At 44.7% G+C, this 12470-nt stretch overlaps 1 non-coding gene across 1 annotated transcript; it reads right to left on the bottom strand.

The window, feature by feature from the left end:
* Nucleotides 1–4609: 4609 nt before the first annotated feature.
* On the bottom strand, nt 4610–4746 carry LOC114811760. Its single transcript, XR_003759456.1, has one exon. It is a non-coding gene; the product is annotated as a small nucleolar RNA SNORA7 (small nucleolar RNA).
* Between the last annotated feature and the right edge of the window lie 7724 nt (nt 4747–12470).

The raw sequence follows: 12470 nt of genomic DNA, 5'->3' as shown, positions 1-12470 counted from the left end.
TTTAACACAATACCATTTATTCAATCTCAATTATTGGACTTCAGCCTGCTAAATCAAGAACCCACGCACATGGTACAGAAAAGTAGGGTAAAAATGTGAGAAAAACATTCCTTGGGACAGGCCAAAGCGTGTAGCCAGACTGTAATGGCCCCTCACAAGAAACTAATAGGATACTCACAGCTAATGGTTTTCACTGGCATCTATTCTGAATGTTCCATAGCACCCCTACTCACAGCTAATGGCTTTCATTGGCATCCATTCGGATTGTTATGGAAGTTTCAAAACACCCCTACCTTTTCCATCTCTTTGTATATCAGGGGCTTTTGTTCCAGGATAAGAACAAAAGACATGGAGGTCGTTATAGGATTGGCCAGTGGGTTCAATGGCAGGTGTTGTGACCCTGAAAAGAGTGGTTGGAGACTAAGTTGGAAACAGCTGGACTTTGAAAGGACCGAAGAAAGTAGAAAAATCCATGGGGATGTCAATCTCCCGGTAAGTAATCAATCAGTGGTATTTATTGAGTGCTTACTGTGTGCAGAGCGCTGTGCTAAGCACCTGGGAAAGTGTAATATAATAGAGTTGGTAGACATGTTCCCTGTCCACAACCTGACAAAGCTGTCTGGGCTTAGAGGGAGAGAAAGTTCGAAAATGGGAGGATGATTGAATCTTCTGAGGGAGAACAATGAAACTCCAGGCCTGAGAAGGCTTGTGAAAGAATAGAGACAGTGATAGTGGTTCGGTCAGTGTCACTCACACTCTGTTGTCCCTGTTGGAGAATGGAGTCAAAGAGCCACTTGTGGTAATAATAATAATTGTGCTATTCATTAAGTACTTACTGCTATCACTGTACTAAGCGCTGGGGTAAATATAAGCAAATTGGGTTAGACACAGTCCCTGTCCCACTTGGAACTCACAGTCTAGGAGGCAGTAGGATTTAATTACCATTTTACAGAGGCACAGAGATGTTGTGACTTGCCCAAGATCACAAAGCAGACAATTGGCAGAGTGGGGATTAGAACCTAGGTCCCCTAACTCCCAGGCCCATGATCTTTCCACTAGGCCAGGTTGCTTCCCACTTGTCCCTGTATTAGTCAGTCATATTTACGGAGCACTTACTATGTGCAGAGCTCTGTACTATGTGTTTGGGAGAGTACCTGTAATTTTATTTGCATTGATATATGTCTCCCCCCGCTAGACTGTAAGCTCGTCATGGGCAGGAAATGTGTCTATAGTATTATACTCTCCCAAGCACTTAGTACAGTGCTCTGCAAATAGTAAGCGCTCGTTAAATATGATTGAATGAATGAGCACAACATAACAGAGTCGGGATTATCAATAACACCTTTTACCTGAGATCAAACTAACCAACATTTGCAGAACTAAGAAATGCAAAATGTGATTCTCTTTCTAGCTGGTAAACTTGTTGTGGGCAGGATCACTTCTACCAATTCTTACTATGTGCAGAGCACTGTACTTAGCACTTGGGAGAATGCAACAGAATTAACAGAGATGTTCCCTGCTTAGTACAGTGCTCTGCACACAATAAGTGCTCAGTAAATACCATGGATTGACTGTTCTCTATCACTACACTGCTGCCTCAGTCACAAATTGACAGGGCATTTTTTAATGGCATTTGTTAAGTACTTACTACGTGCCAGACATTGTACTAAGTACTGGAGGAGATATAAGCTAATTGTTGGACCCAAACCATGCCCCATAATAGGGTTCACAGTCTTAATCCCCACTTAACAGATGAAGTAACTGAAACATAGCAGGCCTTGGAATCAGAAGGTCGTGGGTTCTAGTCCCAGCTGTACCACTTGTCTGCTGTGTGACTTTGGGCAAGTCACTTCACTTCTCTGTGCCTGTTACCTCATCTGTAAAATGAGGATCAAGACTGTGAGCCCCATGTGGGACACGGATTGTGTCCAACCTGATTACCTCATATCTACCCCAGTGCTTAAGAATAGCTCCCGGCATATAGTAAGTGCTTAACAAATACCGTAATTTAAAAGAAAAAAAACAACTCGCCCAAAGTCACACAGCAGACAAGTGGCAGAGTTGGGATTAGAACCCAAGTCCTTCTGACTCCCAGGTTTGTGATCTATCCATTAGGCCACACTGCTTTCTCAGTTACTTTGGTAAATTCTGTGGTCCTCCTCATTCCTGGCTTGTGCTTGTGCAACTCACAAAACTCTCTAGGTGGTTGTTTGGTCAGAAACTTTCACCACTCACGGCCTAGTCCCAGCAGTCACTCCCCATACCTGAGAAGCCAGGATTAGAGCTCTGGTCTCCTGGTACTTCCCCTGGTCTCCTAGTATTTCCAATAATGATAGTATTTGTTAAGCATTTATTATATGACAAGTCCTGTTCTAAGCTCTGGGGTAGATACAAGGTAATCAGGTGGTTCCACAAGGGGCTCATAGTCTTAGCCCCATTTTACAGGTGAGAGAACTGAGGCACAGAGAAGTGAATTTTAGAGCTATGCTCACTCCTCTGGACTAACAGCAAGGCTTGAGCTAAAGTGACTTCTATCAACAATTGTTTATAGTAAAAAAGATAATCTAAAATGATTTACTCAATAATAATAATGGTATTTGTTAAGCACTTACTATGTGCCAGGCACTGTACTACGTGCTGGGGGCTGGGGAATACGAGCAAATCTGGTTGGACACCGTCCCTGTTCCACATTGGGTTCACAGTCTCAATCCCCATTTTACAGATGAGGTATCTGAGACACAGAAGTGAAGTGACTTGCCCAAGGTCACACAGCAGACAAGTGGCAGAGTCAGGATTGGAACCCATGCTTTTCTGACTCCCAGGTCCATGCTCTATCTACTAAACCATGCTGCTTCCTCTTTGCTCATTTCTTCAGAGCTATTGGTTCGGGATGTTGATTTTTGTTTTGTCTCTTTCCCTTTCCCCAAAATCTTCTTGGCACACTAAAAGGAGGGCAGCAAAGGTGGAAAAGGCTAAAAATAGATAAACCAAGGGCATCACAGGAAGTAGTAAAAAGTACCACTTTAAGGTCAATCTCCAAGGAATGGCTGAGACCAGGATTTCCCAAACTGAGGTAATGCAGTCTAGAGGTGTGGAACTAGATGTGTCTTAAACAAAACCTTCTCCAAAGGATCTTGTTGACAATGATAATAATTATTATTATGGCATTTGTTAAGCACTTACTATGTGCCAGGCACTGTTCTAAGCTCTGGGGAAGATAGAACACAGACCTCGAAGTCAGAAGGGCCTGGGTTCTAATCCCGAGTCCTCCACTTTTCTGCTGGGTGACCTTGGGCAAGTCACTTCACTTCTCTGTGTCTCAGGTACTTCATCTGTTAAAATGGGGAATTAAACGTGCGAGCCCCAAGTGGGACAACCTGATTACCTTGTATCTACCCCAGTGCTTAGAATAGTGCTTGGCACATAGTAAATACTTAACAAATACCATCATCGAGAAGGAACATGGCTCAGTGGAAAGAGCATGGGCTTGGAAGTCAGAGGTCATGGGTTCTAATGCCGGCTCTGCCACGTGTCAACTGTGTGCCTTTGGGCAAGTCACTTAACTTCTCTGTGCCTCAGTACCTCATCTGTAAAATGGGGATTAAGACTGAGCCCAACATGGGATAACCTGATTTTTTTTTTTTTTTTTTTTTTAGTCATTTCACTTCTCTGTGCCTCAGTTACCTCGTCTTTAAAATAGAGATTGTGAGCCCTGTGTGGGACAGGAACTGTGTCCAACCCGATTACCTCATATGTACCCCAGTGCTTAGAACAGTGCCTGGCACATAGTAAGTACTTTATGAATACAATAATTATTATTAATTACTAAGAGGAAAGGAGGCTATTTCTCCAAGAGGCTGAGGCAGGTTGTTGGGTTTCCCGGAGCTTCCTCTGCCGCTTCTTGACTCTTTCCCCCATGGGAAGAGCAACCAGCTCCACACACCCACAGAGCACACCAGACAGGGGTTAGCTACACAACATGGCCAAAGGGGAATGCTGTGCCCAGTAAGCCCAACCTTCAAACTCATTACCGTAAACTATAAGTTCCATGTGGGCAAGGGTCATGTCTACCTACTCTATTGGATTGTACTTTCCCAAGCACTTAGTAGAGTACTCTCTGCACATAGGAAGCATTCATTAAATGCTATTGATGGATGGATTGATCAAGATGTCCTCAGTTTTGTGGCTGCTCTTTGGGACTTTGCCTCTTTGACTCCCTTTCTCTTTTGCCTTGTGCCTATCCTGCTTCTAGATGGAGCCCCAGTCAATCAATTGTGTTTATATTTGTTGAGCACTTAACTGTGTGCAAAGCACTGTACTATTTGCTTGGGAGAGTACACTAACAATATAACAGACACCTTCCCTTCCTACAATGAGCTTACGATCTTGTCTTATGCTGTCGAGTTGTGTCCGACCCATAGCGATGCCATGGATACATCTCTCCCAGAATGCCCCACCTCCATCTGCAATCGTTCTGGTAGTGGATCTTTTAGGTTTTCTTGGTAAAAATATAGAAGCGGTTTACCATTGCCTTCTCCTGCGCAGTAAACCCGAGTCCCCACCCTCAACTCTCTCCTCTACTGCTGCTGCCCAGCAGAGTGGAGTTTTGACTTATAGCAGATTGTTTTCCACTTGCTAGCCACTGGCCAAGCTAGGAATGGAATGGATATGCCTCTGCTTGACTCACCCTCCCATAGTTGAGACTGGTAGAGGACTGGAAACTCTCCAGGTACATCCTGAGAGGTAGCTTACGATCTAGAGGGTTCCATATTGGCGCGTCCTCTTTCTCTCCCCTCTCCCCTCTCCCCTCTCCCCTCTCCCCTCTCCCCTCTCCCCTCTCCCCTCTCCCCTCTCCCCTCTCCCCTCTCCCCTCTCCCCTCTCCCCTCTCCCCTCTCCCCTCTCCCCTCTCCCCTCTCCCCTCTCCCCTCTCTCTCTCCTCCCCGTACCCCCAAATCCATCCATCCATAGGCACTTATTGGGTGCAGAGCATTGTATTAAGCACTTGGAAGAGTATAATAGAATTGGTCGAAACATTCTCTGCTCACAGCGAGCTTACAGTCTAGAGGGGAAGAAAAACATTAATATAAATTGTGGATATGGACACAATAATGATGGGTTTTTTTTTTAAGTGCTTACTATGTGTCAAGCACTGTTCTAAGCACTGGAGAAGATACAAGATAATTGGTTTGGATACAGTCCCTGTCCCACAATGTGAATCTACATTTTATAGATGGGGTAACTGAGGCACAGAGATGTGAAGTGACTTACCCAAGGTCACACAGCCGAGATGTGGCAGAGCTGGCATTAGAACCCAGGTCCTTCTGACTTCCAGTCCCGTGCTGTAGCCACTGGGCCTTGCTGCTTCTAAGAGCTGCGGAGGGGCCAAGTAGCAGCTACTTAGAAGGTGGGGAGATGCAGAGGAATAGATATGGGAGTAAAGCAGAGAGGATGAAGGATGAGGGGAGTCTGAAAATTTGCATTATGTAGCTAAATGCATCTACAATGAATCCAACAAGAAATTGACACTTTCTACATGCTCAGTTATTCATTAGCAACCGCAAACTAAACCTTGTAAAAATGAGTAACGCCCTTGAAAGCCTCATTACAATGTGAGAAAAAATGGCCATGTCATAGGAAGAATGTAGAGAAAGCAGGGTTCCAGGGAGAACCGTTCGGGCTTCCAACCTCATAATGAAGGTCTGCCCTACCGCGAACTACCGCAGCAGGGAAGAGAAATTGCCCTCAGGGGAGAAAACCCTGCTGTTTAGTGATTCACTGAACCTGTTTGATGGGGGAAGGGAAAGAGCAATAAGCAAACCAAGCTCTCTCTCTTTCAAACCCTGTTCCCTCTGCACCCTGCAGAGACCAACAGCAGTGGTTATCTCGGTTGCAAATCTTTAGAAAGCTTAGCAGGTAAGAAGAGCAAGGCCCAAGAAACAGCCTTCCAACAGACCTACTCTGGATCTTCAAGTTGAAACCTGTTATTCTAGCAATAACTTACGTTACGCTTGGGTGGCCCTAGAGCAACAGTAGACCTTTTATTTTTTTTTTGCTGTTTGGTATTTGTATTTGTTAAGCACTTATTGTGGGTCAAGCACTGTTGTAAGCAAAGGGTAGACACGAATTAATCAGCCCTGATATAGTCCCTGTCCCACATGGGGCTCATAGTCTAAGTAGAAAGGAGAACAGGTGTTGAATCTCCTTTTTGCAGTTGAGGAAACTGAGGTCCAGAGAGGTGAAGTGACTTGCCCAAGGTCACTCAGCAGGCAAGTGGTGGAGACCGGATTAGAACCCAGGTCCTCAGGTTCCCAGGGTTCTACTGACTTGGATTTGATCGCAGAAGCACCCTATTATGTGGATTTTGAAGTTCATCAATCAGTGCTATCCCCTGAGCAATTACTGTATGCAGAGCACTATACTAAGTGGTTGAGCACTGTAAATTACCTTTCTAAAAAGGAAGGAGGAGCCAATCTGTGTCTTAGGCAGCTGACTCCAGGCGGACCCCCTGGATTCTAATCCTGGCTGTCTGCTGTATGACCTTGGGCAAGTCACTTCACTTCTCTGGGCCTCAGTTATCTCATCTGTAAAATGGGGATTGAGACTGTGAGTCCCACATGGGACAGGGACTGGGTCCAACTCCATTTGCTTGATCCACCCCAGTACTTAGTAAAGTGCCTGGCACATAGTAAGTACTTAACAAATATTACTATTATTATTATTATGTGTAGCTGACAAGACTAATCCATGATCCAAAGTCTTGGGCACACTGGGCATATAATCAATCAATGGTATTTATTGGTACTTACTGTGTACAGAGCACTGTACTGAGTCCTTGGGAGAGTACAAGCCAATAATAATAATGATGATATTTAAGTGCTTACTGTGCGCCAGGCACTATAAAGTGCTGAAACACTTTATATGTGCCAAGCACTGTTTTAAGCATTGGGGAAGGTGCAAAATAGTCAGGTTGTCCCACATGGGGCTCACAGTCTTAATCCCCATTTTCCAAATGAGGTAATAGTGACTTGCCCAAGGTCACACAGCAGACAAGTGGTGGAGTCAGGATTAGAACCTATAACCTTCTGACTCCCAGACCCATGCTCTATCCATTACATCATGCTTTGGTAGACATGATTCTTGTCCTTGAGGAGCTCACAATCTAGTTTGAGAGACATATGAAAATAGATTTCAGATAGGGGAAGAGTCAGAATATAAGTACCTTCATAGTATCTCTAGAATTTTCCCCTTCTTCTCCATCCAGATTGCTACCACAGTGGTCCAAGCACTTATCACATTTCACCTTGACTACAGCAACAGCCTCCTTGCTGACTTCACTTCCTTTTGTCTCTCCCAACTCCAGTCCATACTTGACCCTGCTGCCTGGATCATTTTTCTACAGAAACTTTCAGTCCCTGTCTCTCCACTCCCCCAAACCTTCCAGTGTTTACCCATCCAACTCTACATATTTTGAGATCCCTTGCAATGAGCTCTTTTTTTTTAATGGTACTTGTTAAGTGCTTACTATGTTCCAGGCACTCTACTAAGCTTTGGGGTAGATTCAAGCTAATCAGGGTGGATGAAGTCCATGTCCCAAATAGGGCTCACAGTCTTATTTCCCATTTCACGGATGAGGTAACTGAGGCACAGAGAATTTAAGTAATTTGCCCAAGAAGACAAGTGGGTACTCAATCAGTACTCAATCAACTCTCCCCCTCCTACCTTACCTTGCTAATCTCCCAGTAACTTCCAACCCACACCCTTCACTCTGTATAATAATAATAATGATAATGGTATTTGTTAAGCACTTATTGTGTGCCAGGCATTGTTCTAAGCGCTGGGGTAGATAGAAGATATTGGGGTTGGACATTCCCTATCCTACGTAGGGCTCAAAGTCTCAATCGCCCACTTACTTAACTTCCTTAAAGTTAATTTATTTAACTTCTCTGGGCCTCAGGTACCTCATATGTGAAATGGGGATGAAGACTGTGAGCCCCACATGGGACAACCCGATCACCTTGTATCCCCCCAGCGCTTAGAACAGTGCTTTGCACGTAGTAAGCGCTTAAATACCAAATACCAAATTATTATTATTTACAGATGAGGAAACTGAGTCACAGTGAAGTGAAGTGACTTGCCCAACGTCACAAGGCAGAAAAGCGGCGGAGCTGGGATTAGAACCCATGAACTTCTGGCTTCCAGGCCCGTGCTCTATCCACTAGGCCACACTGCTCCTCTACTAACTTCTTACGCCAACCTAGTCACCGTTTCTTGATGTTGTCTCTGGCCTGGAACTCCTTCCTCCTTCATATCTGACAGACGACAGACCACCACCCTCCCCAGCTTTTCAAGCCCTACTAAAATAATCTCCTCCTAAAGGCCCTCCTTGACTAACCTCTCATCTCCCCACCCATTCTCTTTCCCTTCTGAGCCACTGTGGAAGAAAAACTTCACAACTCTGCGTTGTGTTTGAGAGGATATGTTATAGTCAAGTTTATTACGAGTGCTGCTTCTTGTTTGGGCAGGGAATGCACCTGCTCATTGTTATAGTGTACGTTCCCAAGTGCTTAGTTCAGTGCTTTACACATAGTAAATGCTTAAATATTATTGAATGAACTAGTCGGGAGAGACATTGAGCAGCAGAGATTCCTCTGTTAGGCAAGACCAGCTCCACTCTCAGCAATCCAGAGCTTCCTTATATAAAATTTGGCATCTAACTGAATCAAAGAATACAATACAGAATAAATAGATCAGGATAGGCCGCACCCTATCCTGGAGAAGCAGAATAGTGTAGTGGATAGAGCACGAGCCTGGGAGGCAGAAGGTCATGGATTCTAATCCTGGTTCCACCACATGTCTGCTGTGTACCTTGGGTAAGTCACTTCACTTCTCTGGGCCTCAGTTCCCTCATCAGTAAAATGAGGATTGAAACTGTGAACCCCATGTGGTACAGGGACTGTGTCCAACCTGATTTGCTTATATCCACCCTGGTGTTTAGTATAATGCTTGGCACATAGTAAGCACTCATATTATTAATAATAATAAAATTATCATACTATCAATAATTCCTTGGGATGGAGTTCTCCTTCCAGCCTCTGCTTTGTTCTGGCGGTGTTTAAATCCATTGAACAACAGACCAGGAGTTCTGATTAGATCAAGGATGTAGCTTTATCTTGTTCTTAGCTACTCCTTGCAGAAGACCAGAGAACAAAGGGAAGATGTGTATTGAAGTGCCTGCCTTAGCAACCAAGAGCACTTAGAGGAGATCAAGCAGGCCTAGAGCTGAAAAAGCTGGGAGAGAAGGTAATAATAATGTTGGTGTAAAGCGCTTACTATGTGCTGAGCACTGTTCTAAGTGCTTGCTGGGGTAGATACAGGGTTATCAGGTTGTCCCACATGAGGCTCACAGTCTTAATCCCCGTTTTACGGTTGAGGTAACTAAGGCACTGAGAAGTTAAGTGACTTGCCCAAAGTCACACAGCTGACAGGTGGCAGAGCCGGGATTAGAATCCATGACCTCTGACTCCTAAACCCGTGCTCTTGCCACTGAGCCACGCTGCTTCTAGGTGGCAAATGTGTTTCCATACTACCTATGCACTTGGGTCTATAATCCTTAAGCACCTTGATATCACCCCCATCCTCAACCCCACAGCATTTATGTGCACAGCCTTATTTATTCATTCATTCATTCAACTGTATTTATTGAGCGCTTACTGTGTGCAGACCACTGTACTAAGTGCTTGGAAAGTACAATTTGGCAACAGATAGAGACAATCCCTGCCCAACAACTGGTTCACAGTCTAGAAGTGGGGAGACAGACATCAAAACAAGTCAACAGGCATGTATAGCATCAATGTAAATAATAGAATTATAGATATATATACATCATTAATAAAATAGAATAATAAATATATACATATATGCACAAGTGCTGTGAAGTGGAGAGGGAGGTAGAGCAAAGGAAGCCAGTGAGAGGAAGGGGAAGGAGGAGCAGAGGAAGAGTACTCTGTCTCTTCCCTTATCTGTAATTTAATTTACTATCTGTCTCCCCCACTATACCATGAACTCTGTGAAGACAGGGATCATGTCAACTAACTCTATTGTATTCAACTCTACCAAGTACTTTACAGGTCTGCTTTGTGATCACCTGTAAGTCACTTAACTTCTCTGGGCCTCGGTTAGGCAAGACCAGTGGAGCTGGTCTTACTATGCGGACTGTGTGGAAGGAGGCAATGGTAAACCACTTCTGTATTTCACCAAGAAAAGTCTATGGATCCATTACCAGAATGATTGCAGATGGAAGTGGGGCCTTTAGGGAGAGATGTGTCCGTGGTGTCGCTATGGTTTGGAGACCACTCGACAGCATAAGACAAGATTGTTTGCCTTCCCTGATTACGTCCTCCTTTCCTTTCCTCAACTCCCTTCTGCGTTGCCTTGACCTGCTCCCATTATTCATCCCCCCTCCCAGCCCCACAGCACTTATGTACATATCTGTAATTTATTTATTCATATCAATGTCTTTCTCCCCCTCTAGACTGTATTTGTTGTGGATGGGGAAGGTGACTGTTGATTGTTATATTGTACTCTCCCAAGTGCTTAGTAAAGTGCTCTGTACACAATAAACTTAAATAAATATGACTGAATGGATGAATGAATGACAGCACAGGGGGTAATAATAATAATGTTGGTATTTGTTAAGCACTTACTATGTGCAGAGCACTGTTCTAAGTGCTGGGGTAGATACAGGGTAATCGGGTTGTCCCACATGAGGCTCACAGTTAATCCCCATTTTACAAATGAGGTAACTGAAGCACAGAGAAGTTAAGTGACTTGCCCACAGTCACACAGCTGACAAGTGGCAGATCTGGGATTCGAACCCATGACCTCTGACTCCCAAGCCTGAGCTCTTTCCACTGAGCCACTCTGGGTAGGAAGGGGTTGGTTGGGAGTGAGTTGATGGGGCAGAGTAAGGGGGTGTGAGGGGTTGGTTAGATGGGAATGAGCTAAGGGGGGCTGCTGTGTGGGGAGGGGGAGTAGGCTGTGAGCCCATTGTTAAGTAGGGATTGTGTCTGTTGCCCAACTGTAATTTCCAAGCGCTTAGTATGGTGTCCTGCACACAGTAAGCGCTCAATAAATACGGCTGAATGAATGCTGGTTGAGAGGAGCAGGAGTGTGGTAAATGTGATGGAGGGACTGAGAGAAAGGACATGGGGAGACTAGGGCTGTAACAGCCAATCTGGAATGACCAGAGCTAGAGGATGGGAGACCCACCCCTTGGCTTTGTCTTAAGGCCCTGGCTTGCAGCATGTGGGCTGGGAAGTTGGCATCCTTTCTGCATGGTTTGATGTAGGGTGGAGAAGTAGCATGACCTGGTGGAGAGAGCACAGGCCTGGGAGTCAGAAGGACCTGGGTTCTATCCCAGTTCTGTTTCATTCATTCACTCAATTGTATTTGTGGAGAGCTTACTGTGTGCAGAGCACTGTAATAATATAGTATTTGTTAAGCGCTCACTAAGTGCCAGGCACTGTACTAAATGCTGGGGTGTATACAAGCAAATTGGGTTAGACAAGTCCCTATCTCATGTGGGACTCACAGTCACATTCCTCTTGTTACAGATGAGGTAACTGAGGCCCAGAGGAGTGAAGTGATTGGCTTAAGGTCACACAGCAGACGAATGGCGGAGCCGGAATTAGAAGCCGTGACCTCCTGACTCCCAGGCCCATGCTCTATCCATTGTACTAAACGCTTGGGAGAGTACAACAATAAACAGTGACATTTCCTGCCCACAACAAGTTTATTGTCTAGAGGTGGGGAGACAGCAACATAAATAAAATTGGAGACAGACATTGATACAAATGTCTGCTGTGTGACCTGGGGCAAGTCACTTCTCTGTGCCTGTTACCTCATCTGTAAAATGGGGATGAAGAGTGTGAGCGCCAGGTGGGAGAGGGATGTGTCAAACCCGATTTGCTTGTATCCAACCCAGCACATAGTACAGTGACTGGCACACAGAAAGTGCTTAACAAATACCACAATAATTATTATTATTAGTGGATAGAGCACAGGCCTGGAAGTCAGAAGGACCTGGGTTCTGATTCCAGCTCTGCCACTTGTCTATATGACCTTGGGCAAGTCACTTCACTTCTCTCTTCCTCAGTTACTTCATCTGTAAAAAGAGGATTAAGACTGTGAGCCCTGTGTGGGACAGGGACTTTGTCCAACCTGATTAGCTTGTTTTTACCCCAGTGCTTAAAACAGTGCTCGACACATAGTAAGCGCTTAACAAATACCATCATTATTATTATTCTTATAAGAATTCAACCTTGCTCAAGATAAGGAAGTTTAGATTTACTAATCCTCTTTGATCTATCAGTCAAAAAGGAGGTTACGGTCAGTCTGAAAAACTTGGTCTTTACAAAGCCAGGCTAACTATTTCTCAGGATCTTTTTCACCTCCAGGTATAGACTAATTG

Source organism: Ornithorhynchus anatinus, chromosome 4 (genome assembly GCF_004115215.2).
Source record: "Ornithorhynchus anatinus isolate Pmale09 chromosome 4, mOrnAna1.pri.v4, whole genome shotgun sequence".
NCBI lineage: Eukaryota > Metazoa > Chordata > Mammalia > Monotremata > Ornithorhynchidae > Ornithorhynchus > Ornithorhynchus anatinus.
Note: the sequence above shows the minus strand (reverse complement) of the source record. Positions and strands in the feature narration are given on the sequence as shown.